Genomic DNA, 27,378 nt, shown 5'->3' with positions numbered 1-27,378 from the left:
TGTTCTGGAAGAGGGTGAGAGAGGGCAGGGTCAGGAGGCCCCACGCACAGCCTGCAGACCCCCCTCGGGTTCGGTCTGCGGACCCCCTCCCAGGCGCTGTCCTTGCCCCAGGTCACGGCTTTCTGCTGTTGCTACCGCTGGCTCGCACCACCTGCCAGAACTGCCCAGAGCAATTATTGACTTTGCCTGGGGCGGGATATTAAGCGGTGGTTATTACGTTTGCCATCCTGTATCTCTGGGGGAGACCAACCCTTGGCTTCCCAAGGGAATTCCCCCTCCGGTTTTCCCAGCCTCTCTCCTCTCCTCACAGACAGACACAGGAAGTTACTGTTTTCCGTTTCGAACTTTCTTAAGCCGTTTCCTCAGTCAGAGACCTGCAGAGAGAAAAGGCAAGCCTCACCACAGCGAGGAGGGAGCTGTAAGAGGCCTCTCAGGAGAACTCGGGCTGTGAAAACCCAGGCTGGGCCACCCTGCGCTGGTTTCTCCTCAGGACCCCGCCGCCCGCCCAGGAAGCAGGTGCCCAGCCCCCAGCCCATCTCCCTACCTGCTTTCCTCTCCTTTTGCAGAACGAAGGCGCTCCTCCACCTTTGCCTCCCCTGTCCAGTACTGACTCTGGGGCTGTATTGAAAAGGGGAGCCTAGTGAAACACGGTCCTTTGGGGCTGGTCCCCCAAAAGACTCCAGAGAATATTCAGAGAAGAACACAGATGGTAACTGGCTCCTGAGCCTGGTGTTTTGACAATAAACAGAGGAATTCTTCTTAATGGGGTAACTTGGTTTCCACTTGGTTTGTAACCCTTGCTGCCCACACACAGTCAGGCCTCTTCATCCTCTCTCCAGGCTTAGGGGCTGGTCCGTGTTTCCTTGCCCCCGCTGGCTCTGTCTGTGGATATGATCTTTGCATTTGGTTTCCAACAGACTTCCTCCAGCTCCCCCCAACATTTCCCCTCCAGTTCTGATCCCGGCATCACTTCCCAGAGCGCAAGCACTAAGCTAGCAGCCTTGCCTTGCCTTTGTTCCGGATAGATGGCTCCTTGGGATTTGTCCTGAAGGAAAATCTGAAAGCTCCTGGGAGAGAGGAACAGAGCTTTAGCCACTGCTACTGCCCATTTCACACAGGAAAAACTTGTAAGGAACCTGGCTGGCAGAAAGCTTTTATACAAGCCCAAGTCACATGACTGGGGAGAGAAGGTCAGTAACTGAGCACTGTCTCCTCTCAAACCCAAAGGAAAGGGCACTGGCATCTTTATTCTCCCCCTAGAGATGCTCATTCTGATTTCCAGACCCAGGTTTTCTGCCCTTAGTTCCTGAGTGTTTTTCTCAATCCCAGGCATTTTTCCCATTTCTCAAGTCAGATCATCTCATCTCCTCTTTTCTAGGTGATTTTTTCTGTAAGTTCTTCTCACTCTCAGAAAGGATTTTCTACTTCATTTTATTCTTCAGCTTTCCCCTTTCTGTATAGTTTCCTGCCCTCTGACTTTAACGAGTTTCTTTTGCCCTCCCAGTTGAAGCAGATTGCTTTCTCCTAGCCTGTGTCTTGTGGTGGTAGAAATAGCATGGGATTTAGAGTCACTCAGATGTGGCTCAGATCCAAGTCCCTTCATTGTGACCTCAGGGCAGATCAATTTTCTGAACTTTAGTTTCCTTTTCAGTCAAGTGAGGATGAGAATACTTACATCCCAGGATTTCTGTGACGAGTCCCTGAGATAGCATATGTAAAGCCGTGCAGGTGCTTTAATGCCCGTAAGTGCCAGTGGTCCCTCCTCCCAAGCCTGTTGGACAGCTTCATAGAGAGTGAGCCACTTGGTAGACTGTCCAGAGGCTGAATATCCAGACGTGCCATCTGACTTGAGAAAAGGCCTCCTGGGTCTCAGCGCTTGTGTGGCTCTTTGCAGGCAAACGGTGCTCGGCTGCACTTCCTTCCCCCGTGCATTCCCTCTTCCTGAGCCGTCCTCGTCCTTTTCTCACAATCTCTCCCTCTCTGACCTATGTAGCTCCAGGTTAGAAGCTCCTCAGAGTCCTTTCTTGAAACACACACTTGAAGAAACAAAGACAATCAGAACATGTTTTCCTCTTGACCTGGGGAATGGGCCTCAGTTTTGCCCTCTGGGGCCTGATCCCCACTCAGAGACTCTCCGCTCTTTTCCTGGGACTTACACTTATTACACTTATTCCCATACTGTTTGCTTAGTCATTCATTCATTCATTCATTCATTCAGTCAATCAGCCATTCGTTTTGTAGCCTAGAGTCCCAGGGTCTGGGTATCTTAATATTTAGATTTTCTTTCTTTTCAGCTCTACTCTCCTTTAGAACTGAAGAGTTCAATCTTTTCGTTTGTTTCCTTCCCCCAGCATACAGCTGTACTTCGCAGATTAACCGGGGAACTAGGCAAGAGACCATTCTCTGTCGCTTGCTACCAAATTTATTTATGTCATTTGGCTTTTATGATTTTCTATAAATATTCACAGGATTGGGATTTAACTGCAAAATGGAAACTTACTGGAAAACAGGTGTTGAGGAGTTAGGACTGCTTCTTTATCTCTGCCTCTCCTTCCCCCGCACCCCCCATGCCTTTCTCATATCACTGTTGTATGTTACCTACGTTGAAGTTCCCCCATAAAGCCCCTTCTCCACGTTCACGGTGGTTATGGAGGTAGCATGAGAAAGGAAAGTTTTGAATTCATGATTCACGATGCCCACCTATGCCACAGGAAAAAGAAATGCAGCCTCCAGTTGAATTCATGGGGTGAGCGTTCATAAAAGCGTTATCTTTCACAATATCTTTCAAGTTCAATTTTCTGTCCTCATCACCCAGTTTATTATAATAGGAAATTAGACCTATTATTATCTAAAGTTACATACAGTCACTTTCTCCACTTCCTTATTCCTCAGTAGTCACCCCTCAGTTCGCACAAATCTGGATTACATCCCTATTTTTCCGTAGAATCTTATCTGATTAGCAGTGACTTTGTGTTACTCAGTTCACTTCTATAGAAGACATTTTGATTGAAAAGACCTATAGAAGAAATAGAAAACATTTTCTTCCTATTTGATTAACATTCAACACAGTTTCCACACCCTTCTTAAAACATTCTCTTTCCACGTATCCTGATATGTTGTGCTCTTCTGGTTTCCTTGCCTTTTCATTGGTAGCTCCGTAATTTCCTTTGCTGGCTCACCTTCTCCTGCTCATCCTCTAAACGTTGGAGTTCCTTAAGACTTGGTTCTAGGGTCTTTCCTATCCTCATCCTATGCTCTCTCTCCAATTTATTGCATCTACTTCTACAGCATGAATTCCCATCTTCAATACATCCAATTTTGGATCCCTGCCCTGGGCTTCTGTGAGCTTTCACATCCACATGCCCAATGGCCTGGTAGACATACCTGTTTGGATGTCTCCCAGGCACCTCAAATTCATTGTGTCTGGAATTGACTTTAGACATTCTCCACCAAACTAAGCCTTCTTCCAGAATTCTCCATGTTGGAGAATAGGATCTCTTCCCATTCCATCCCTGAGTCATAATCTCAGAGTCAATCCTAAAAAATCAGTCTTAACACCATCTTCTTCCTTATGCTCTGGATGCAGCCCAACATACTTCTCAAATGCATCACAGATTTGTCCATCTCCCTGCATCTCCATCTTCCCATCTCAGTGTCAGCCACCATTGTCTATTACCAGGCCATGACCAGCTCCCTCACAGCCACTCACTCTCCTGAAAGTCAGTTTCCCATACTGCAGTTAGTGGGATCGTCTTTAAAATGTCAAGTCAATTATACTACTCTCTTGTTTAAAACCATGTCAGAGGCTTCCTGTTGCTTTTAGGATGAGTATCAAAACTCTTAACAAGGCCTCTAAGGCTTGCCTGGCATTGCCCTTGCCAACTTCCAGCCTTAACTCACATCAGCCTTCTCTCTCCTTGCTCTCTAAGCGAGACCATCTTTCACTTCTGTGAATGTACCACCGCCAAGGGTGCCTGAAATGCTCTCTACTTCTCATTACCTGCTCCAGCCTCCCCAGTTAATCCCTAGTCTTCTTTCAGGTATCTACTTCTTCCTTCAGAAAGCCCTCCCTGACCCCCTAGACTGAGTTAGAGTCCCTTATTATATATTCTCCTAGCATCTTTTCTATTGCTGAATAGTACTGTGTTTTAGAATGTTTTATGTTTCATTTATCCGTTCACCTATTGATAGACATTTAGATTTCTTTTAGTTTTTGGCTCATGTAAATAAAGCTGCTATGTGTATTGTCATTTAGGTCTTTGTGTGAATATATTTTCATCTCTCTTGGGCAAATACCTGGGAGTGTATTGGCTAGGTGGTACGGAAAATATTTTGTTTAACTTTTGAAGGACCTGCCAGTTTCCAAGCTGGCCGTACCCTTTTCATTCGCATCGGCAACGTACGAGCGTTCCTGTTGCTCCACGATCTCCTTAACACTTGCTGTTGGTTAGTCTTTCAGTTTTAGGCATCCTGATCTGTGTGTTGTGGGATATCGCTGTGGTTCTGATTTGCATTTGCCTGCCAACTATTGATGTGGAGCATCTTTTCAAGTACTTCTTGGCTATTTTTGTATCTTCTTTTGTGAAGTGTCTGTTCAAGCCTTTTGCTCATTTAAAAAAAAAGACCTGTGTTATTTTCATGAGTTCTAAGAGTTCTTTATTATGTTCTGGGTACTAGTCATCTGTTTTATATATATATAATATATATATATGTATGATAAATATTTTCTCTCACCCTGTGACTTGTCTTTCCATTTTCTAAATTGTCTCTTGAAGAACAAAGGTTTTGAATTTTGATAAAGTCTAATTTATCTAGTCTTTCTATTATGGTTTGTGCTTTTACATCCTGAGAAATCTTTACCTGCCTATCTAATTCCAGACTTTCCTTTCCCCATGAAATTGCCTAAGCACCTTAACTAAAAATGAATCGATTGTATGCATATAAGTGGGTCTTATCTCTTTTCTGCTCTAGTGATCTTTATGTCTTTCCTTCCACCATTTCCACACAGTCTTGATCATTGTAGTTTTATAATAAGTCTTGAAATTGGGTGGTGTAAGTCCTCCAGCTTTGTTCTTCTTTTCCAAAATTGCTTTGGCTTTTCTAGGCCATATGCATTTCCACATAAATCAATTTCTACAAAAATGCCTGCTGTGATTGTGATTGGGATTGTGTTGGATGCATAGATCAGTTTGGGACCATCAACGCTGGAACAATATTGAGCTTTCCAATCTATGAACATGATGTCCCTCTCCATTTGTTTAGGAATTTAATTTCTCTCAGCAGTGCTTTCTAATGTTCAGCATAGAGCTTTGCATATCTTTTCTAATTGATTCCTAAGTATTTTTGGTGCTGTTGCAGATTTCATTTTTTGAAAAAAATCTTTGTTTTCTCACTATTTGTTGCTCTCATAGTATCATTTACTATCCCTTCATAGCACATATCTCAGCTTATTATAATAATACATTTATTTGTGTGAGAATTTGCTTAATGTCCATCTCTCTTACAAGACCATCCACAACTCAGGAAGCATGGTGGTTTTGCTCACCACTGTATCCTCAGGGCCTGGCGTACAGCCTGGCACATATTAGACACTCAGGAGTTATTTCCTGGATGATGTGCGGGTGGGTAAGTGGAAGTATTGGAATGGAGAGAGGTCATTTTGAAAAGCTCAGATATTTGTCTGCAAATGCCTCATTTTATCTTCTTCTGGGACCATCATAAGAAATCCTAGCTGGTAACCACTTGAGAGCTCTCTTGCAGATTAAGGCATTCCTGGTACTTTTGCTGGAATCCACAAGGATCTTTCCTCATGGTCAATATTGATAATTCAGAGTAATGTGCCTTTATTATAAAGACCCTGCCTAGGAAATATGAGGAAGGTATAGATATAAAGTATTCAAAAGTGAAGGGAAATGCAGGATTTCACATAGCAGCAGCACCACCAGTAAATAAAGAGCTGTCATTTCATTCATTCATTCAACAAATGTGTTATCTACTCCGTAGGATGTGATGGACCCCGGGGAATATCAGGGTCAAAAAAATAGAAGTGGTTTCGCATTCATAGAAGGTGGTTACATTCTAGCGGAGGGAGATAGACAATAACAGATGAGTAGGAATATGGGAGTGATTACGCAGTGATAGGCATTGTGAAGGAGAGGAAGCAAGGTGATGAGACGGAGCGTGGTGATGGCATAGCAGAGGCTTCTTTAGTCTGAGGGATCAGAGAAGCCACCTCTGGGGTTACCGGTGAGCTGACATCTGAGATGTTGAGCTGGTCTCGGGGGAGGAACTGGTACGTGCCAGGTAGAAGACACCTTTGCGTGTGGTAGGAACAGAAATGCTAGGGTGGCTGGAGCGTGGTGAGCCAGGGCAATGACAGTAGGAGATAAGACTACGTGAGGCCTTATTGATCACAGTAAGGAGCTGGGGTTCCATTCATAAGCAGTGGGAAGTCACTTAAGGCTCTGAGAGGAGCGTGACATGATGAGATTGATGATTTGAGAAGATCACGTGTGAAGAATGGTCTTCAGGAGATGAAACTGCAAGCAGAGAGATCAAATAAAAGTCCACTGTGGTCATCCAGCGGGGGCTTGATGATGGCGTGGATTCAGAAGAATGCAGCAATGGAGGTGGAGAGGATCCATTGGGATTTGGGCTACATAACTTTAAATAAATAGCAATAAATGAAGAGCTGCAGGATGCCAGAGAGAAATGGAACTCTCCTGGGGAATTAAAGGGAAGCTGATTCTAGACCAGTATATCTAAAGAGACTCTGAGATTTCATTGCTCCCCTGTGCTGGTGCAGCTCACCCTCCTTCCATGTGTGTATTACCCCTTCTGAGCCCCTGCAGTGGCCTTATGACAGTGTGAAGGTGGCAACTGATGCTCTTCACGACTTGCATCTCCTCTTTTAGATGCCACTTGTCCAGCCTTTCTTTGTCATCCCAATAGCGATGTCCTCCATTTCTGCAGCCTTTGCACAGCCATCCCCAGGGCTGGTGCACTTCTAAAGGAGAGAAATAAGGAGCAACTCAGGACTAGCATCTTGGGAGTACTCCCCAGACGCCATCTCTGTTGGCTTCTATAGTGGGCGCTGTGGGGTTTGCCACCCATTGCTGGTAACCATACCCCAACCTCCCTCTGCAGAGACCTCGCCTTCCTTCGCTCTCTGTCCACTCACTTACTGTTAATCAAACTCCACCCTTGGCCACTAAAATCAGCTACTGTGGTTGAGTAATGGTCCCCGCAGAAGATACCCACATCTTAATCCCTGGAACCGAATGTTACTTTGCATGGCAAAAAGGGACTTTTGGGTGTGATTAAGAATTTTACCATGAGAAGGTTATCCTAGATTATTGTATGGGCCTTAAAGTGAACAGAAATGTTCTTATATTCCACTAAAATCTGGGACAAGGCTGCCTACTATCACCATGCCTATTCAACATAGTCTTGGAAGTCCTAGCCACAGCAGTCAGGCAAGAGAGAGAAATAAAAGGGATCCAAATTGGAAAAGAAGAGGTAAAAATGTCACTATATGCAGATGACATGATACTATATATAGAAAACCCTAAAAGGTCCACACAAAAACTGCTAGAACTAATCGAAGAATTCAGCAAAGCAGCAGGTTACAAGATTAACATACAAAAATCAGTTGCATTTCTTTACACTAACAATGAATCAACAGAAAAAGAAAATAAAGAAATAATCCTCTTTAAAATAACTCCCAAAGTAATAAAATACCGAGGAATAAATTTAACCAAGGAGGTGAAAGGCTTATACACAGAAAACTATAAAACACTGATTAAGGAAATTAAAGACTTAAAAAAATGGAAAGATATCCTATGCTTCTGGATTGGAAGAATTAGTATTGTTAAAATGATCTTACTGCCCAAGGCAATCTACAGATTTAATGCAATCCATATCAAATTACCCAGGACATATTTCACAGAACTAGAACAAATCATAATAAAATTTATGTGGAACCACAAAGGACATAGAATTGCCAGAGCATTACTGAAGAAAAAGAAAGAGGCTGGAGGAATAACTCTCCCAGACTTCAGACAGTACTATAGAGCTACAGTAATGAAAACAGCATGGTATTGGTACAAAAACAGACATATGGACCAATGGAACAGAATGGAGAGCCCAGAAATGAACCCACAAACTTTTGGTCAACTAATCTTCAACAAAGGAGGCAAGACTATACAATGGAATAAAGACAGTCTCTTCAGCAAATGGTGCTGGGAAAACTGAACAGCAGCATGTAAATCAGTGAAGCTAGAACATTCCCTTACACCACACACAAAAATAAACTCAAAATGGCTTAAAGACTTAAACATAAGACAAGATACAATAAGCCTCCTAGAAAGAAACATAGGCAAAACATCATCTCACATTCATCTCAAAAATGTTCTCCTAGGGCAGTCCACCCAAGCAATAGAAGTAAAAGCAAAAATAAACAAATGGGACCTAATTAAACTTACAAGCTTCTGCACAGCAAAGGAAACCATAAACAAAACGACAACCTATGGAATGGGAGAAAATTTTTTGCCAAAGATGAAACCGACAAAGGCTTGATCCCCAGAATATATAAGCAGCTCATATGACTTAATAAGAAAAAAACAAACAACCCAATCGAAAAATGGGCAGAAGACCTAAACAAGCAATTTTCCAAGGAAGACATACAAATGATCAATAGGCACATGAAAAAATGCTCAGTACCACTAATTATCAGAGAAATGCAAATCAAAACTACAATGAGGTATCACCTCACACCAGTCAGAATGGCCATCATTCAAAAGTCCACAAATGACAAATGCTGGAGAGGCTGTGGAGAAAAGAGAACCTTCCTACACTGCTGGTGGGAATGCATTTTGGTGCAGCCACTGTGGAAAACAGTATGGAGATTCCTCAAAAGACTACGAATAGACTTACCATATGACCCAGTAATCCTGCTCCTGGGCATATATCCAGAAGGAACCCTGCTTCAAAAAGACACCTGCACCCCAATGTTCACAGCAGCAGTATTTACAATAGCCAAGACATGGAAACAGCCTAAATGTCCATTGACAGATGACTGGATAAAGAAGATGTGGTATATTTATACAATGGAATACTATTCAGCCATAAAAAAGGACAACATAATGCCATTTGCAGCTACATGGATGTCCCTGGAGAATGTCATTCTAAGTGAAGTAAGCCAGAAAGAGAAAGAAAAATACCATATGAGATCGCTTATATGTGGAATCTAAAAAAAAAAAAAAAAAAAAGAACACAAATACAAAGCAGAAACAGACTCATAGACATAGAATACAAACTTGTGGTTGCCAAGGGGGAGGTGGGGTGGGAAGGGATAGACCGGGAGTTCAAAATTTGTAGATACTGACAGGCATATGTAGAGTAGATAAACAAGATTATACTGCATAGCACAGGGAAATATATACAAGATCTTGTGGTAGGTCACAGTGAAAAAGAATGTGACAATGAATATATGTATGTTCATGTATAACTGAAAAATTATGCTTTACACTGGAAATTGACACAACATTGTAAACTGACTATAACAATAAAAAATGTTTAAAAAAAAAAAAAAGAAATGTTCTTATAAGGCAGAGGGAGATTTCAGACAGACAGACAGGAGAGGAGAAGGCAATGTGATCACGGAGGCAGAGATCGGAGTGATGTGGCCACAAACCAAGGGATGCCAGGAGCTGCCAGGAGCTGAAAGAAGCAGGGAGTAGGTTTTTCTCCACCCAGACATACTTGTTTTGGACTTTTGGCCTCCAGAACTGTGAGAGAATAAATTTCTTCCTTCCTTCTTCCCTTCCTTCCTTCCTTTCTTTTTCTTTCTTTCTTTCTTTTTTTTTTTTTTATATACTTTATTTATTTTTCAAAATGGAGGTACCGGGGATTAAACCCAGAACCTCGCTCATGCTAAGCACATGCTCTAGCGCTAAGCTATAACCCCACCCCAAGAGAATAAATTTCTATTGAGTTAAGGCACCCAGTTTGTTACAGTTTGTTATAGCAGACATAGTAAACCAGCACACCCGCCAGCATTGCTGCCTGTTCTGTGATACTGTGTATCAGGCACTGTGCTAAGAGTTTTGCAAAGGTGAACTCACTTAATCTTTAAAACATTCTGTGAGGTTGGCACACTCACCCCCACTTTACAGATGAGAAAACTGAGGTGTAAAGGGGTTAAGTAATTTGCCTGAAGTCACATGACTGGTAAATGTAAGAGCTGAACTCTGAACTCGGGACCCAGGCAGTCTGGCTCTGGAGTCCACGGTGTTCACCACTGCACTGTGCTCCCCACTGTACTGGGAGGGTCCAGGTTAGAACCAGTTTCCCTAGCAGCCCCCAGGAGTCCTGTAGATCCTACACAGGAGGACACAGGGCACAGGCAAGGGTGTAAGGTCATGTCATCTGCGTCCCACAGGGAGTATCTGCATGGTCACCCAGCTTCCTGCCGGCAGCCCTCACTCTGCCTGAAATCACGAAGGAGTGACCTTCAATCCCAGTTTCCTAGGATCCACAGACAGCTCTCAGCCTTTCACACGTCCTAGTTCCTGCTCTAACCCCAGATCCCAGATGTTGTGATCTTTCATCGATCCCTCCCTCCCTGTCTCTCAACACTTTGGATACGCAGGGTGTAGAGGGGAAACACCATTTACTGTTGCTCGCTACTAAATTTACCGTTATTTAGCATGTCTGAGCATGACTGTTTATAAGGTCCTGCCTTTGATTGTGAAATAAGAACTTAGGGGAAGACCGTTCCTTTATTCTTGGAATGTTGAAGAGGTTGTCTGACTTTTTCCTTCCTCCCGACCCCTTTTCACCATCTGCTGTCCGTGCAGAGCTGACCTTTAGAGCAAGAACAGGACTGAATAAAACCCCACCCACTGTCCCCTTGGTCACACACAGCTTCCAGTCTGGATCACCGAGTAGTTTACATGGGCTCATGCCACCCTTAGAAAAGAGCAGAAGGCTGTTACTTGTACTGCCTTTCAATTCAACCCTGAGCAAAGGAGGAGGGGCAGGGGAGTCTTTGGAAGCAGAAGTGGGGCAGATTCCCCCAGTAAAGCTGGAGGTGCTTGCAGTCGGGGGCTGGCTGATCCTGCAAAAGTTGAGCCGACTCAGGGCAAAATGGAATGCTCTGCGTGCCTTTCTTCAGCCCAGCCTTCCCTCTGCTTTCCTCCCTTTACCAGCTCATCTTCTTCTTCTAGTTGTGGCATCACTGGAATTTACCAGGGTAACTCTGGTTTGCAGAATCTTGGGAAATTTTAATCAGACCGCTGACTCTCAAGAGGTGTGGGGAGCATACCAGGAACCCCTGGGGGCGGGGGTAATGAGCGAGGAAAGCCCTGGTTTTCTTAATGCAGTCTACAGAAAGTATAGTTTGTGTTTACGGAAAGCAGGGGAAAAAACGGTTAAAAATAGATTGAGAAACAGTGATGTAGTTGATGTAATACTTGACTGCTGGCTCCCAGGAAAGTTTCTATGAACCAAGATCCTCTGCATGTTGAGTCACCCTTCTCTAGCTCCTTCCATCACCAGAAGAATTCAGGTTCGCTAGTGAGCAGTGAAAACTTACTGGAGAAGGTAGGACAGGACCACGCAAATGGAGTCTTGAGTTGGCAGGTGTCTGCGGAGTCCTTTTTTTTTGCCTTGGGCCCTTGCTATGTAGTGATACAAAGCCACCATGAATTAGCATCTGTCTCAAGAAGTCTTGGCCACATATAGAGCTCAGAAGCCTGAAATCTTAGTTGAGGATTACCGAGTGTGCCTGGAAACCCAAGTAACAGAGACTTGGGCACACAGATTTCTTTTCCTCATGTCACATGAAGGAAATAGGGAGTCCAATGCTAGCGCAGTGGCTCAGGAACAGCCCTTGAAAACCCCTGCTCCTTCTAGCTTTTCTGCTCCCCCATCCCTAGATTTTGGCCTTTTGCTTCATAATCTTAAAAAGCATCTACATTCTGAGCGAAAAAACAGGGTAGATGGGACAGAGGGCAAAGAACCTATGAGAGCCAGGTCTATAAGAAAAAATTTTTCTAATAGACTTTATTTTGTAGGGTAGTTTTAGGTTCACAGCAAAACTGAGCAGAAGGTGCAGAGATTTCCCACATATTCCACACGTGCATCGCCTGCCCCACTGTCGGCATCCCCCGCCAAGTGGTACATTTGTTACAGCTGATGAACCTGCACCTCATTATCACCTTAATCGATCCCTTTTTTAATCAAGAAAATTACAGCTTTTCCAAAAGCCCTACCTAGCCAATTTCTGCTTATTTCTCATTGGCCAGCACTGTATCTCATGACAACTCCTGGGTGCAAGGGTGTCTGGGAAACTTAACTGAGCACTTTCCCAATCCAACAAAATTAGGTTAGGAAGAAGGGGAGAGTACCAAAATTATACAAATCTTAAATAGCAAGTATAGGGAGGAAAATTACCTCTAAGGCTATAATATCTATGGTGGCCATTAAAAGGTGTGGAATTTTAGAGAGGGTTTTTAGAAATTGTTTTGATTAAAGTGTAACATAGATATCATAAAGTGTACTAATCTTAGGGGTACAGCTGATGGCTGTTAACATATGTATCTATTTGTGTAGCCTCTTGACTAGGTGAAGACAGAGACCATTTTCATCACCTTTAGGAGGCCCCTGGTGCCCCCTCAGTTAACGACCCTCCCACCCTTGAGATAACCACCATCCCAACTTCTACCTCTTAGAGAAGGACGTTAACTATCATGGATGTTGGAAGGAAAACAGATAGAGAGGAACAAAAGAGATGAAGGGTGAGGGCAAATGAATGATTGCTTTGGTGATATTGCTGCTTTCCTTTGCCTCTTAAATGAGTCTAATTCCATTTTGAAAACCTTCCTTTTAAAAAGTTATCAAAAACTGAAGATAGAAATTTTAGTTTGCTGTAAAGTTGACATATGATGAAATTTCAATCAGTTAGGACTGGATTCCACGGCATGCAATATAACAACCCCTAGGTAATTAATAGTGATATAAATGACAGGTTTATATTTCTCTGTCACATAAAAGCAGCCTGGAGATATGTAGCCTTGGACCGTCTTTGGCAGCCCCAGGAAGACTTTGGCTCTCTCTAGCTCTTTGCTCTACCAGTCCTGTGTGGCCCTTGTCCTCATGGTCCAAGATGGCAGCTGGAGCTCTAGCCATCACATCTAAATTCCTGGCAACGGACTAAAGAAAGGGAAAAAGAAGTTCAGCCCTTCTTAACTGAACAGACTTCTTAGAAGTTCCCCCACAACACTTCTGCTCATTGATAAGAACTTAGGCAGATGGCCACAACTGCTGGCAGAGAAGGCTAGGAAATGGTCTTTTAGTTGGGTGCAGTTTGCTGTTAAAAATCAGACTTTTTTACCAAGTGAAAAACTGGTAGTCTCTTCCACACTGCACTTCTGCAACTTTTGCAGGTGAGCCTCCTCTTCCCCTAATTCTGCTGCCTTCACATTGCATCCTCAAAGGCCTGGTGATGAGTGCCCAAGGAAGAGCACATCTCAGCTTACACCATCAGATGTGGCCTTCTCAGGGAAAACCTCAGCAGATGGGAGAGAATATCCTACACAGAACATTGCAAACAGCCCCACTACTGTCTTGTTCTGTGGCCCCTGGAGTCCCTCCTGGGGTTGGATGAATGTAATTCAAACCATGTTCAGGTAGCAGCGGTCAGTTTTGTTGAAGGAACACAAGATTAGATGTGAGCTTTCTGTTAGCACTGCAGCCAGCTGTCACCGGGCAAAATTAGATTACTTTTATTTGTATTTTCTCTGACACAAGTGCCACTTGTTGCTTGGTAGAATAACTCACCTGCAGCACTGTGGGATTGGAGCCCGGAGCCGCGCCGCTGAAGGAGCAGCCGCCCCACACAGTGGGTGGAGGGAGAGCCACGCAGCTGTATCCTCAGTGCCAGTCCAGCCAGGAGCCCTGGGCCACAGAGGATGCTGCTCCAGAAGCAGAGGCTAGACGAGGTAAAGTCGAAGCTTTACTTCATGCTCAGGCATCTGAAGTGGGCCGTAAGGGGTGGAAGTGGCCGGTCTGGCAGCATTCAGCAGAGGCCAGACTGGTCATACGTAGACACAGAGACTTGTGGAATCAAGTGAGGCTCTCTGAGAACATTCTGCTTGAGCCGTAGCCAAAGGCTGGGGTCAGCCCTGCTTGAACCACAGAAAGTGAGTGGGAAAGGCAAGTTCCCAAAGCACCGCAGGAGGGAATTCTGCATTGGGACCTGCGGTTCCCAGTCCGCACTGTGACCGTCCCCCTCTGGCAATGACTTTGTAACTGCTCACCTTATGTCTGTTCATGTCTGCGTTTACCTCACCTCCCAAACCCTGGTCCTTTCGATCTTTCCAGGAAACATTGACTTGTGTCTCTTGCCCTTGGTTGCCATGTATCAGTGTGTCTCCACATATCTTTTGAGAAATGCTAAGCTAGAGGATCAGATAAGTGGAAAGACGTCCTGGCTTGGCCAGGGATGACCACTCTGCTGGGGGCCCCTGTCGAAGCTGGCACCAGGGTTCGCAGCTGCTGGGATTCAGTTGGACCCCATCTACTTTTCTTCACTGCTGCCACCCATGGGTTGTTGCCCAGAGCGGCACCATCCACTTAGTTCTCCAAAAGTCCCTGTGCTTATCTGATGCGCACTCCACACGCCACTTCCCCGGACACAAACAGCGGTCAGCGTACCTGGCGAGCTGCGGTGCTTGCCACGCGTTCCCAGGGAAAGTCCCCAGGCTTCCGGGGAAGGGCATGGGCTTGCAAGCACCTTGATGGCTGTTCTGTCCTTGGGGCACAGAGCTTTCCCATCCACGAGTCAGTTGTCAGAGAGGAGGAGAGCTGGGTGAGCTCTTCTGAGACAGCTAGCACCCTGCTGGTCCTCAAATCTATGCCCTTGCAAATCTAATTCATCTCTCCGAATCTGAGCTCTGACTGTTCTCCTAGACGTCTCTTTACATCCATAATTCACATGACACAGATTTTCTTCTTCAGAGGATTCTTTCAGGTCATTTCTATTTACTCTCCAGCTGGGTCGTACCCTTCCTTCTGTTCTTTCTTCACCTCCCTTCCTGTCCAGCCCCACCCAGGGCTCAGTCAAGTTCACCAAGTTCCTGTTCCCTTTCCAGCATGATCCCGTCAAAACCGGTTCATCTCTCCAGCTTTGCATCACAAAGCATTCTTTGGCCAGCAGAGTATGTTTCCTAGAAATTGGGATGTGGGCTTTCAAGTCCAGGGGCTTCAGCCAGCCCAGGAAAATGTTCTGAGTCCAGGTGGCTCCACGAAGCCCATGGCTGTCTGGGGAATCAGCACCTGCTCCCACACCTCCTCCCTTCTCCCCAGTGTCCTCTCTCTGAGCTTCATAGGCTCAAGACCTCAGATGCTCCTGAAAATCTCTTGGATCAGAAGCCAAGGGCAAGGTGACAGCCAGATTACGTGTCTCACCCCTCGGTGAACTACTGGTGCTGGGGCATCAGACAAGACGGATGTGGGTCTTGGCTTCATGGGATTTACGTTCTAGCTGGGGGCAGGGGGAGAATAGAACATTATCCATAATGAACATGATTTTTGTGGCACATTCAATAAGAAGGAAATAAAATAGGATAACATTATGGTTGCCTGGGGTGGGGAGGGGTGCTCTCGCTGAGCGTGAGGGGGTGGCCCTTGAGCAGAGGCCTGAGGGAGCCCTCCATGCGAAGAGACAGAGGAGGAGTGCTCTGGGCAGGCAAGACAGTGTGTGCAAAGACTTTAGGGCCACATGAAGCTCGAAGCTCAATGAGATAGAGGAACCGAAAGGAGGCCAGTGTGGTGGGCGGAACGCGCATGAGGGAGAGCGATGGGGACTGAGGTCAGAGACTCCACCTCGGGGAGGGAAAGCCTGTCAGATAGGACTCCAGTGCAAGGTGAGGTTCAGATTTTATTCTCAAAGTAGTAGGAAACCATTGAAGGGTTTTCAGGCGAGAAATGAAATGATCTGACGCGTGGGTTTGGGAGACCCCTCTCTCTGGGTACCTGCTGCAGTACAAGAGTGTCTTGCTCCGCTGCCTGTCAGGCCCTTGTTCTTCCCCAGGCACTGGGGGCCTAACGATGCGATGCGAGTGCCCCGCCAGGACCTGGCACCTGTCATTCACCCCTCCTCACTCTCTCTGGGCTCCACTGTCCTCCTGCACAGGCCCACTTTCGAGGCTTGTCTCTTGACTAGTCTCTTGTGTCTCTTGACTAACTTTACTTGCAGCATTTTACTTTTATTATTTCCTCCAGAGCTCACGGCATTCTGAGTTTTAGTGAATGACACAGACTTGGTGGCGTGGGGGTGTGGGGAAGGAGGACAGCGGCTCTTCTCCTTGGGTCTTTCCTTGCCGCCCTGGCTGACTAGAAATGTTACTGAGGAACCTCATTCTGGTCAAGCCACAAGAGGTTCCCAGGATCCTTAGACCCCTGGTGTTACCTCCTTTCTGCCCGTGGCCGCCTGGGGACAGTCTGTGATGCTCCTCTCCAGGTGTTAAGCCCGGATCAGCAGGGAAGGGAGGGAGGTTCTGGGTGGGGAGAACCAACCCAGATAAAGCTGAGCTCTTCCTGCTTTCCGCCCGGGGCTCAGCCCCTTCCCTCTTTTACTGCCCTGCAGCCTGATAGGGAATGAGGAAGGCCACACTTCATGACACACCCACCCCTGTCCAGTGCTCTCCTGGGGCCACCGTGGACTCTACTCTGCCCTGCAGAGTATTAAGAAACTTTTAAATAGGCCAGTGTTTGTTTCCCAGGCCTGGCCCACCCCCCCTTTTAGTCTGAAGAGCAGAGGGTGGTGGGGTTATTTGGGGAGAGAGGGGTGGGGTGGAGTAAGCACTTTGAAAAAGCATATTTAATGTAATTGTATATTTGAAAAAAACAAAACAAAAAGCAGTTTTTATGATATGGGCCCGTGCAAGTCAGCTTTTGGTTTATTTTCACTAAAGGTTGAGAGGTCCTGAGAAGGCAAGTTGGCATCTCAAGCCCAAGTCAAAGGAGGGAGCTGTCTCCAGGATTTATGTAGGTTAAGCTCCAAGCTCCTCGCCAGGACTCCTTCCCAGCTCAGCACCCCCTCCATTGCTGTCACCACCCATAACCAATGTAGGGGTGTATGCAGGAGTTCAACACTCAGGTTTCAGAGTCATCCGAGCTGTATTCAGACCTCAGGTCCCATCCCGTAGCTAGCTGTGTGCTCTTTGTCAGGTTACCTAGTCCATAGTTAACCCACTAAACCCCTAATTTCAGGAGTTAAGAGCGTGGACTCTGGAGCCAGCCATGTGGGTTGGAGTCCTGCTTCTGCTCCTCGTTAGCTGTGTAACCTTGGGCAGGTGACTCATCCCCAGGCCTGCCTCAGTTTCCTCATTTGTAGAATGGAGGTAGTAATATACCTACCTAGTAGGGTTGCTGTGAGGATTGAAGTGAACATGCCTACGTATGCGTGCATGTGTCTGTGGGTGTGGACACGTGTACATATACGTATAAATGTATGTAAGTGTGTGTCTGGCACATGGCAAGTGCTGGCTGTTACCATTATTATTTTATTTTTGTTTAGGAGAAGGCTAAATTATATGTGAGAAAAATAAGTCCACTTAAAAAAAATCCATAAGTCAGTTATACTGCAGATGGTACACGGATGCAGTGAAAGTTGTGATACTGCTGCTTGAGAAATGACATGAAACACGAGGCTGGACCACACACTTCTGTCCTCTACTTCATATCTCACTGCTTCCCACTAAAATTTTGCTCTTACCCTGCTGCTTCTTTTCTATATTGGGTTTTCTGTCACATACCTCGTGGAAAACCAGCGCCTGAGGTCTCTGTTGAGTTCTTCTAGCCCTCTCACCATTTCTATTTCTCCACCTGAAGGACTATTCTCATAAGGATCCCAGAGTCCCATAACCACTGTCCCCTTCAGGAGGGGAGCTACCTGTTATATCCTAGATCAGTGCTTCTCAGAAAGCGGCCCCAGGGCCAGCAGCAGCAGCATCACCTGGGAACCTGCTGGAAATGCACATTGCTGACCCCTTACCCTAGACCTGCGGGATCACAGCCTGGGGGAGGGGGGGCGCAGTTCGTGTTTTAACCAGCCCTTCGGGAGACTCTGGCGCACATGATGGTTTGAGAGCCACTGTCACGGAGGAAGAGCAGGTCCAGCGGCTGTTTGGGGTTGTTCAAGTTCACAGTCCTGTCCCGGACACCTGGTGCTCAGGTGAAACTGTAAATCTCAGTTGTGAAGATGGAGACCAGAGGCAGAAGGGGAGATCAGAGTGGGGCCAGCTGACTGCTCTGAATGCCTTTTGGGCTGATTCCTTCCTGGACCTTCCAAAGGCGGAGCTCAGGAATGTCCCCAGGCAGCTGGGAAGACAGCCTGGATTCCCACATGGGCTCTTTCTTGATCAGCTGTGGAGTCTTGGGGAGTGACTTAACCTCTCTGGGCTTCCTTGTGAGTGGCAGCCCGCTGTGAATGGAGCAGGATTGTTTGGGGGAATAAATGAGGTCCCACACGTGAAAACACTTTGCAGAACTGCGGCTACTCCTCTATTGTAAACTGTAGCCAGACACTAAACTCCTTACTGGAGGGATCCTCAACTTTTTTCCAGTGGCTGCACATGGGACAGATTGTGCTCATGTCTTGGACAAACTCCCCAAGGATACCAGCTGCGACTTCTCCTATTCCTCTCCTGCTCAACAGACAGAATCTACAGCCTCTGAGTCAGAAGTTCCAAGGGGCTGAAGAGATGTCTCTCTGCCTGTGGGCATGAGTTTATCGGTTCCCTCTCCCCTACACCAGCCCCATTTCACGCTGTCCAGCCTCTCCGTTTGTGTCTCTCTTTCCCCTCCTTGGCCCTGTATGTCTCTTGGAAGTGAACCCCTTGCCTTGTCCCCAGCAGCGTGGCCTTCCCCTGGTTCCTTCTGTTCCCTGCCACCAATGGTCCCTTCCCGGAACAAAAGCAGCCACCTGAGAATTTGCTTTATTTTGATTTTTTTTATTGGGCAAGGGGGTGGGAGCCCCCAAAAGGAAGTCTTCGGGCTCCTTAACAAAGTGGCAGAGTTGGAGCTGCCTTGCCTCATCTGGCTCTACTCCAGGGTCAGGCCGCGTCATCAGCAGAAAGTCAGTGTTGATTACTTCTCTGTCTTTCCCCAGAAAGCCCTTCCTTGGCAACCCCCTCTGAAGGAGTCCTCCTCTCCTCCTTATTACAGTGCTCCACTTGGTTTTATTCATCATATTTTATCAAAATCTGAAATTATTTTTTTCATTTATCTTTTTGTTTGTCCACAGTTCTTGGTGACTGGGAGGTCCTACTCAGGCTGCAGACTTGGTTTTATATTGCTCCGGGAACAGCTTCTTATTGTGCCTGATAACTAGAAATGCACACATAGGCATACTTTTGAGTTAAACAAATAATTTTTTTGTTTTGTTTTGTTTTGTTTTGTTTAATTTGCTGCCTCTCACCACCCCTTGGCCCAGAAACAAGGAGGAGGAAGCCCCACTTACATTATCAAAACAACATTGTTAACTATCTGGAGTCTTTTGTTAGTTTGGTCACATAGTAATCATCTAAAGTGCATCTCATTCCTGGAGAGTCCAAATGCTAGACCTGAGGTGCGGTGTACCAATGCCAGCATGCCTCCAGAATGTCAGCTTCCTAAGAGCTGGTAGCTTCTCTGGCTTGTTCACCGTAGTATTCCCCGCATCTTGAACAAATCCTGATGTGGAGCTGGTACTCTGTAAATATAGCTGAGTGAAGGAATGAAAGACAGACAGATAAGGATGCAGACAGGTGTCTCTATCTCTGGAGAAGGAGTGGGTCTGTGTCTTCCTGAAGCCCAGCAATGAGAGCCTTTAGGGAGGGCTGGCATCCTGGTTTAGAGCATATGAAACATTTAGAACAATGCCAAGCCCACTGTGCGTACTCCGTAACGTATCCTGTTCCCCCAGGACCCTGGGAGAAGCACCAGCAGCCCCAGTTCCCCTCCAGGGATCCTGGCATTTGGCCCTTCAGTGTTCCTTGCATCACACCCAGCTGCTGTTGGATGAAATTCTGTACTGCTGTCTCCGAGTCCCACACACTGGCTCCTGACTTTTAAGAAAGCTGATGGAGCAGAAGGAGCGCTGGACCTGGAGGGTCAACATAGATTCTGGTCCAGGCGTGATCCCTGTCTGGCTGTGTATCTTTGAGGAAGGCATTTAGACTCTTGGGACCTTGGAGTCCTTGCTTATGAAGAAGGCATAAGAAACCAACCTCAGGGATTGTCTTATGGCTCAGGTGTGATAATATGTGCGGAAACACTTTTAAAACTGCAGAACACACTTCTTCTCATTCAAGTTATTGTTGTTAACCAGGCATCTGATTTATTAGAGTCGCAAAGGCAGTCACCAGCATGCCCAGAGCCACATGCCATTCCTAGTCACGTGCTGTGCCTCTAACCCTTGCATGTCAGATGCAAATGAGTTGGTGAATTGTAATTGTAAATCAGCTCTAATTTACTTTTAAAATATCATAAGAGATATAAATCAGTAATACTCATTCTCTATTATTAGTGACAAATTATTTACCAACTGTTTGTATTAATATCTTGATTCTGGGTGCCAGAATCTTGTCCCATCAAACAAAATGGGAATTTTTGGCTATGTAATTTAAAAGTCTGGGGCAAAGCAGCTTCAGGAATAGCCAGATCCAGGTGCTTAAATGAAGCTGTTGGTCATCTGTCTCCATCTCTTGGCTGTTTTCTTACACCAGGTCCATTCTGAGGCCAGCCTTCTCTTAGTGGCAAAGGTGGCTCCCCAAGAAGAGTCTAGAGATGGTTGACTCTTGGTGGACTGGCTTGGGCATGAACCTAAGTTTAGGTTATATGCCCTCCCCTGCAGTTGAGTTGGGGCCAGTCTTTTGTCCCCAACCCCCCACCCAGTGCCACATGGACTGAGAGTATAGAACTAGAGGTAGACTAAAGGAACAGTGGGATGTTACCAGAAAAGGAGGAAAGGATGCTGGACAGGCACAGCCCCAGATGTCCGCTCACGGTAGGTCTCCACCCAGGAAATGGGCCCAGCAGAGAGGCTAGGACTGCTGAAGACCAGAGTATTTCTCTGCTCTGATGAGGAAGACCAGTTCTGCTTGTTGCCTCCCCACCTCAACTTGTGTAATCCCTCCAGCAACTTATCTCTTAAGTCCTCTCTCAGTTTTCTTGACCTTTTCTATTCTGGCTTCACCCCTCCACTGGCAGTGACTTCCTCACCTTGTTCCCCAGCTGGGTGACCCTGTGGTCACTTGGGCCTCTCACCCCCTTCCTTTCCTGGGTCAGGTTTCAGGGCATCTTCTCCCGGGACTTGCTCAGAATTTTGGGTGACTGGCCTCATCCAGTCCCTAAGCAGATGACTCTCAGAGATCAGCCCTGAAGCACCCATTTACCATCTCGTGCAGAGACACAAGGAATCAGGTGCAGAGACACAAGGACTTCTGCCACCTCAGGGTCTCCCAGAAGCCAGGAACATTTGTAAATGAACTTATTGTGTGTCAGGAAGAGGGAAGGTCAAGAGTTGAGCTCTTAGGCCACTCAGCCCTCTCTATTTCCCCCCAAACTCTGTTCCCACAAATCTAATTGCTCTCTCCTAGATCTCAAGCCATGATTATTCCTTTCAGACTTGGCTCTGCTTCCATAATTAAGGTGTCCTATTTTACGTCTCTCCCTGGGCTGGTAATTCGAAATGAGCTTGCATCCTGCCAGCGTGCTCATGCACTCCCGTCCCCGCCCCTGGCCACACTCCTTGTTTGGTCTGTTTTCTCTCCTCAGAATCCAGTTGAATTGGCTGTTCTCCAGTCCTGTCTCACAAAACTGCTCTAGAATCCCTAGACACGTGAGCACCTAAGAAGAAAGCACAGCCACGTGGTCAAGCGTCCCCCGAGGGTCAGGGTCCTCATGCGGCCCATGGCTGTCTGCAAGGTGAGACCTCCGATTCTGTCTCCCACTATCCCATTGCCTGCCTCTGCACCGCCTCTGCCTTGTTCTCACCTCTTCTCTGCTTAAACCATATAGCTCCAAGGTGGCTCCAGTTTTCCTGGGAGCCATTTGACAAAGACACATAAACACATAACAGACAAACTGTGCTTCATGGCTCCCCGGGAATGTGTCTTGTCTTGGCCTGTATTATATGGTCCAGAGCCAAAGGAGGCTACATTCTCATCCCCACGAACCAGGACACTTGACCGCTTCCCCCACTTGTAGGACCCCAACATCTTATTTCCCCTGTACTCCACTGTCAGTCTGCGCTCTCCTCCAAGACCAAGATTTTCTAGCCTCCCAGTCACTGTTTCTCCGCAGCACAGAAGCACTTTTTACATAAACAACAGAATGGGAGGAGAACGCATCTCTGCTGCATTGACTTGTGTGGTTCTGCATGTGTGCTTTCCTTGAATGTTCACGACAATCTGGATTCGGTTAAGAAAGGTGAGGAATAAGGAGGTGGACCATTCCTTTACCCCTAGGGGCCTGGAGAAGTTGTCTGCCCCACTAGGCCCGTGTGTATGTATGTATATGGACATGCACACACCGTCCATTTATACATACGCACCACGTGGGTGTCTGACGTGTATGCCAATCCACTGGGTTACTTTGGGTGTCTCACGCCTTGTTTGAGCTCTTTTTCCTCTTGGCAGGTAGTACATACCTGATCTGTTCCCTCCCATTCATCACCGTATGTCGGTTGTAGGGCCAGAGTCAGAAAAATAACCTGCAGGAAGGTGGGAGTGGACTTTGGTGGGGGGGGGGGTGCTCTGTATTGTGAGCCTTTTTTCAGGAAATGCTGGATTTATGCCATCACTTTGGAGAGTAGTTTGGCAGTTTCTGTTGAAGCTGAAAATGCACCAATGCTCCCAGTATTTCCCTACAAAAGGACATGCACAGGATGTTCGAAGCAGCAGTGCTATGCTGGTGAAAAATGGGAGATTATCCAAATGTCTATAAAGAGTAGAATAGAAAAAGTAAAACAGCTTATTAATATGATGGAATATTATTCAGCAGACAAAAGGAATGAATGAGATCTGTCCACTTCAGTGACGAGTATCAAAGGGGTAGATGGCAACAATACAGTCTTGGGTGGAAAAGAGCTAGTTAGACTTGTACTGTGTGATATTTATGGGCGTTAAAAAAAACCGCAAAAGAATACTGAACAGTGTTTGTGGACTCAAGTACAGAGTACATTTCATGGACAGGAAAGATACACTTACATTCTGAAGAGAGGAAGCTTAGTGAAGGAGAAACATTAACAGGAACGTCAGCCTTAAAAATCTGAAGAAACATGACTTAATAAGCATGCGCTCTGCATGATTTGTTACGTTTTTAAGTTTCTATACTTAAATTTTTCATCCAGATTTTTTAAATAATGGAAGAAAGACAGGCTGCAACTCTGATCACTTGTGAAATGACATATCTTTTGGTTGCAAGTGACTGAAAACCCAATTCAAACTGGCTTAAGCTAAAGAGCGGTAGGGGGTCACACTCTGAAAAGCCCCAGAGTATATCTGCTCCAGGGTAGCAAATGCCTGGACTTGGTTTCTTCCTGTTCCGCCTTCCCTTAAGTTGACTTTAGCCTCTCTCCTCAAAGTGGACTCCAGTGTGATGGGCCACCATTCTTAAAGTGTTAATTCAGTAGAAAAGAGGTTCTTCCTCTTAAATGGTTAGAAGAGAAGGGCAGGGCTCAGCTTTCCTTTGCCTGGGTTGAGTCACACCCCGACGTGTGAACCATCACTGTGGTTGGAGAGGAACTGTGCTGAGATCCCCGGTCTGTCACCTGGGTCGCACATCTACCACTGAAGCCTGAGGTGGGGAGTGAAGTCATTACAGAAGGGGAGTGCTGTCACCAGAGAAGAAGAGATACCACAAGAAGGCCAAAGCAGCAACTGCCCACCTCTGATTGCTGGCTCATTTTTGGAAATGGGGTTGCAGAGCACAATGGGATAAAACTGTAATCTTCAAGTCCACCAGTCGGTTCGCCCTTCCCCACCTCCCCCTGATCGCTGTGCACCCGGCCCCTGGGGTGGGGCCTCCTGATGGGAGCGACATTGTCAGTGCTAGAGCGAGGCTCTCAGCAGCCTTCCCGTAAGCCATCAGTTCTCCACCCGGGGTGTGGGCGGGAACATAGCCTCTGCCAGCTGAACTGGTGACCATCTCAGAGGGATACTGTCCTAGCAGGATGGAGGGGATGGTTTGAAAATGCGTGTTTAATATAATTTGTTCTTTGCCAAATTATATTTGTTTAATGTAACATAAACGACAGCAGTTAGCAACGTGTTATGGTCAAAAAGGCATGTGTTCAAAGGTTGTGAGGTGCTGAGTGGGGGTGTGGTAGCCTGAGCCCGGCTTAGGGAGGAAGCTCTCAGGGAGGAAGCTCCCCAATGAGTTTACATAAACCCAGTGACCTGATTTTACATCAGAGTCTCTTTCCATTGGAAGCTCACCCTGCCCCCTCCTGACAACCGTACGAGGCTGAGGTATGACATGGCTAGTGGTATCTTCAAGAAACCTTCCTTTTTTCCCCCTTAACACAATGCTTCAGGAGCCATTCATTTTCTTAGCAGGGGCAACGGTGGTTGCATTGAACCAGATTGCATGAACTAGATGTTTTCAAGCAATCTAATTGCAAAATTGAGGCTTTCACTCGGGCTTTGTGAAACACACCCCCTTCCAAAATAAAGCTCACTAAGCATGTTCATAACCTTCACCCTGACGAACTGTCCTTAATCTTGGCTGACAAAAATCAAATGTACAGTTTTTTTCAGGATGACATTGGCAAGTATGTTTAGTATTGAGCCTTCCCTTCCTCCTGCTAATACAGCTTCTGAGATCAGAAATCCCACCTGTATTTTAGATCAACATACCACCACCTAAATGCAGCTGAAGTAATCCTGTCTTATAAAACAAGAGAACTGCAGTTCAGAAAATCTTTAGAACCAGATTCTTGACGGGCACAAAGTATTGAACATACAGGCCCGTGTGGAGCAATTGTAGCTTTTTTATCTAAACCAGTTTTGTTACTCTTTGTCTCACGACAGAGTAGTTCTGGGTTTTATGTCTCATTTGATGCATCAAAAAGCTTTGCATTTCACCAGGCCGACTTTAAACTCACATCTCTGAGAGCCTGAGTGACACTAAACTTGAACAGTGAAATTTTGAATCATTAAATGCGTGTACACCAGGTAGCGTAATGTTTTCTACGTGTGCAATTGCATTCAGCAGAACAAGCATGTCTGTCATCTAACTGGATCAACAGTTTTCAAACTTGTTGACCTCAAGATGCTTTTATACTCTTAAAAATTACTGAGCTGGCAGATCTAGTCACCTGTGAAGCTGACATTGGCCACACCTAAGCGCCCATCCCTTCTCTCTGTGGCCGGCTCTCCAACTCTGCTCCCCCAGTACCCTGACAGTGAGGCGCCCAGCTCTGCAGCCTCTGTAGCCTTTTATCAAAGGCTTTGCGCATAGCTGAGGAGGAGAAATAGAAAATCAGGGGGTCAATGCAAGCGTTGGGAGTGCTTAGCAACACGGTGCATGCCCGCCAGGTTGGATTTTTCCACTGGAAGAACCCCACCACGTGAGACACGTTGTAGGGCCCAAAACAGATCACAAAATTGAAGAGGGTCATAACAGCCAGCCCCATGGCTCTCCAGCGCCTCCAGGTCCCCACGTGGGGCTGGGAGAGGATGATTCGCACAAAACGCCGGTAGCAGAAGATGGTGGCCGCCATGGGGATGAAGAAGAGGACGAGGCACAACGCCAGCCGCACGGGAAGCACCAGGCGCAGCTGCCCTCGGGTGAAGTTCTCATAGCAGTAAGGGAGGACTTGGGCGTCACTCACCAGCCTCTTGGTAGCTGGTAAGTATTGGACACTGACCACAATGCTGCAGTGTCTGAAGGACACTGTGTTGACCAGCGCACAATGAGCCCGTACAGGGGCCGGCGGGACAGCTTGTACCGCACGGGGAAGGCCACTCCCAGGTAGCGCTCCAGGCTGACGCCCGCCAGCAGCCACGTGCTGCTGTAGGTGCCGCGGTAGAAGCCGTAGCCAGTGAGGACACAGGGTATGTCCCCCAAGGGCCAGCCCCCAGGAAGTCAGACGCTGCCTCAGCCCTCATGGAGGGCAGCAGCAGCTGCAGCTGGAGGTCCGCCAGCGCCGGGCTGAGCAGGAGGATGTGGGTGGGGGCAGGGTCAGGCTGGCGGGCCCGCCCCAGGAAGGCCCGCAGGCCAAGAGGTTGGCAGGGAGACCGATGAGAAAAGATATAAAACAGATGAAGAGACACCCCAGGCTTCAGGGACTTGGCTCCATCCTTTCTGAAGAAACAAAAAATAGATCAGAATTCTCTATGACTTTGGGTTCCCAGACCCAAACCAAGGTAGATCAGATCCATTGCATCTCCCGGCCCTGCTTTACCAAGTGACTGTCCGACCCTTCAGACGGAGGGCTGCTCTGCAGCCTGTGTGGAGTGGGCAGAGAAGACCTCCTTGCTTCCCAGTCAAACTGCTTCTTTAGAACCTTCCTCATCTCCATTTCCACCCTACAGATTGAGGGAGAGGGAGAGGGGGAGGGAGAGAGGGAGGGAGGGAGGGTCTCCTAAGAATGTCGATGACTCAGAAGCTCCCACAGGAAAAGTTCTGAGATCTCAAGTCCCCACTAGAAAGGGCATTTCGCGAGGGCAGTGACATCATCTACCTCGTTCACCAGTTCCCTGGAACTGTGCCCGACAAGTAGTGGGTGCCGAGCAAACGTGTCAGTACATGAATGGCTGTGGGAACTGTGCTCCATCGCAAAGAGGAGGTAGTCCTAAGACTGCCTCTGAGTTTCTCCAGATTCTACTCGGTCTGCTGTGGCTTTTCTCCTCTCCTTATCTTTGCCTCTTCTGTTTTTCTGTTCTCCCCGCAGGGCACGGGGCTTGAACACAAGATTCTCAGCTTCACCTCTGAAAATGGGAGTTTGATTAAGCATGAGGGTAAAACAGCTTAAGCCCAAGGGGAATCCCAGCTGCCAGCTTCTTGATTCCACGCTGAGCCGTTCAAAGAAAGCCTGTAGGTTTGGGTCAGGGCAGCAGAAGGGGACTGACCTGGGCCAGGTAACCAGGATTCCAGTCCGCGCCATACCTCAGATCATGTGACTCTGGGAAAACCATTCTACGTCCTCTCAGCATCAGCTTGTTTTCCTCTGCACCACATACATGATTTCACCAGAATTACCACCATTCACATACGCTGCCTCCCAGTTCCCCCTGTAGAAAGCATATGTACGTGAGAATTACATCAATCAAGAGTAACCTCTGATCTCTAATTCATCATTAAAAGATAGATATTTAAAATAAA

At 46.7% G+C, this 27,378-nt stretch overlaps 1 long non-coding RNA gene and 1 pseudogene across 1 annotated transcript; one reads left to right on the top strand and one right to left on the bottom strand.

The window, feature by feature from the left end:
- On the top strand, positions 1 to 27,089 carry LOC135322051 (uncharacterized). The gene is made up of 4 exons (XR_010382343.1): positions 1 to 516; positions 13,833 to 14,003; positions 21,826 to 25,902; positions 26,948 to 27,089. It is a non-coding gene; the product is annotated as an uncharacterized LOC135322051 (long non-coding RNA).
- LOC105088039 (free fatty acid receptor 2-like) lies at positions 25,362 to 27,089 on the bottom strand (annotated as a pseudogene).
- Positions 27,090 to 27,378: the final 289 nt, after the last annotated feature.

This window comes from Camelus dromedarius, chromosome 9 (genome assembly GCF_036321535.1).
Source record: "Camelus dromedarius isolate mCamDro1 chromosome 9, mCamDro1.pat, whole genome shotgun sequence".
Classification (NCBI taxonomy): Eukaryota; Metazoa; Chordata; class Mammalia; order Artiodactyla; family Camelidae; genus Camelus; species Camelus dromedarius.
Note: the sequence above shows the minus strand (reverse complement) of the source record. Positions and strands in the feature narration are given on the sequence as shown.